The sequence below is a fragment of the Protobothrops mucrosquamatus genome, unplaced genomic scaffold (assembly GCF_001527695.2).
Source record: "Protobothrops mucrosquamatus isolate PMUCROS unplaced genomic scaffold, P.Mucros_1.0 scaffold710, whole genome shotgun sequence".
Classification (NCBI taxonomy): domain Eukaryota; kingdom Metazoa; phylum Chordata; class Lepidosauria; order Squamata; family Viperidae; genus Protobothrops; species Protobothrops mucrosquamatus.
In genome coordinates, this window is record NW_015386991.1 from 198,671 (window position 1) to 201,209 (window position 2,539).

Below are 2,539 nucleotides of genomic sequence, written 5' to 3' on the forward strand. Positions count from 1 at the left end.
AGGTCCCCCTGAAATGAATATTGTTAATGATAACTGCATAGTAATCATGACATCTTATGGGAAAACATGACTTGGGATTTTTAGTCCCGTTGTGTAGCCCAGAGAGCACACAACTCCCCAGTCAATAGATGATAATAGTGGGATGCTCTTATTCAGGGAAGTCAGTCAATGCCTTTCTAATACAGTAAAAAAAAAAGACAATAAAGGTTATCTTATCTTGAGGAATTCCTAATACATTTTTCAGGAATCAAAAATGTTTCTATGCTCTCCTATAGAAAAAAAATTCTTGACCTTTCCCCCCTTATATCTATAGTTATCTGAACCATCCAGAAATCACCAGAAGATGAGCTTAACTGGAAGGAGATTTTTTTTTCCTGCCACAGATAGCTAGCAATCTAAATCTTAGTTATCTCCAACAACCTTTCCCTCCCACCTATGATATTTTAAGGCAAGTGAAGTGTGAACTACTCCCCAAGCACTGGGATTCTTCACTGCATATGTGACAAAAAATAAACTTCTGGTAATTGGGAGAACCTTCACAACCTCTCTACTTCCCTCCAATTTGCAAATAATCATGATCTGGATACCTATCATGAAACCCAAATTCCTACAAAATTTTCAAACGCCCGTTAAAGTTAGGATACTCAGATTGCACAATACTATACAATTAGTAGGTACTGGAGTAAAAATAGTTTTAAGATCAGAAGGGAATGTTAAATATTGTTTGCAAGTGAAAAGGATATTACTGTATTTTTCAGTAAAGCTGGTTAAACGATATGCTATGGTAAATAACATACAACTTGCCCTTGTGATTTTTGTGACCCCACTGTAGTATGCAGGGCTCTATTTTGATCAAATCACCATGTAGATGGGGGAAACTGCACCTCTCACCCAATCCCCCTTTGCTTTATATTACAGGTAGTCCTTGACTCACAATCATTCATTGAGCAACTGTTTGAAGTTACAACACTGAAAAAAGTGACTTACAACCGGTTCTCACATTTATAATTGTCACAGCATTCCCAGTCATGTGATGAAAATTTGGGCAACCAGCATATATTTATAATTGTTTCAGTGTCTCAGGGTCACTGTGACCTTCTCAACTGGCTTCTGAGAAGCAAAGTCAATGGGTGAAACTGGATTTGCTTAACAGCTGCATGATTCACTTAACAACTGCAGCGATTTGCTTAATAACAATGGCAAAAATGGTTGTAAAATTGGGCATAACTCACCTTGCTTAGCAATTAAAATTCTAGTTCTAATTGTGATTATAAGTCAAGATCTATACCCCATTTTCTACCCAAACCTTTTTTAAACAAACACTGACCAAGTACTTTGTCACATAATACTTTATTTAGTCATAGTTTGCTAAACAAACACCAAGTATTTCATTCAGCCAAAGAATATCTATGACTTACTGTGGGAGTCTTAAGCTCGCAGGCTTACTTGGAAAACCCACTGCACACCATGAAAAGTGTTTGTTAAGTGGCCTGGTTAAGGCACTTCCAGGGGGAGCAGCCCTTAGCCCAGCCTGTTAAAAAGTACCCTGAAATTACTAGTCTTCTCCTTCCTGCTCTAAGAAGTGGTGGGAAAGCATGGGAAAGTTCCCCACCGCTGTCTGGACCCCCTACAAAATCTTTTGTTGCCTTGGTTATACGTTAACTGCTTACAGTAGTTTGAATGCACTTTTAGGGGGCCCCCTTTTTTTGTAATGTTCTCTCCCCCTTCCCTTTCCAAAAATCACGGACTGTAAAGATGAGCCTTATTTGTGGCACAGCTGGATCCTCCTCCTCTTCCACACCTCAACAGATGATCCCCTAAAGTAGATTTGACTTTGGGCAGCTGTGATCCGCTTCGTCTTCCCCCCCCCCCCCGCTTCCTTGTTGTAAAGCCAAGAGCGGTCTAATGAGAGCCGCTTAGATTTTATAGTCCCATAAACCATAATGGAGGGAGATGCTAAGCCACTGTTTGAAGGTCGGAAGTGAAGCCGGACGGGAGGAGCGATCCCGGCCTTTCCACCGATGTGTGTGCGGAACTTTCCCCTGAAAATTCGGGCTGCGTCGGAATCAGAGCTCCGCCTAAGCAGCAAGTCATTCCAGTCTGGTGTTTTCCGGGACAGATAAAATTTATCTTGGTGTCTACAGTGCAAGGCAGCCGGCTGGTCACATGACCACTGCTTCTCTCTCTCTCTCTCCCCCCCCCCTCCGCTTGATAGTTACCCCCCCGCCCCTCCGGAGGGACATCCTGCCTCCCCTGCACGACCAGGTTGTGGTATCTAGAGCACAAGCGCCCGAAGCCTGGCCTTTTTGCCTGCTGTTCCCAGGATTGGACCAGCAGGGGGCAGCAAATGCCTAGTGTGGAACAAACTGGGACGGAAAAGGAATTCAGCTTCAAGGCAAAGCCGGAAGAGTCACCTGGGCTTGCAGGCGTGGGCGTGTTCGTGTCCGCGCATGGGCATTGCTTTCCTTAATTTATTTCTTTAAATCGGACGGGTGGTAATTGCTATGCTATGCAAGATGCATTTTTCTTTCGAGCAGAA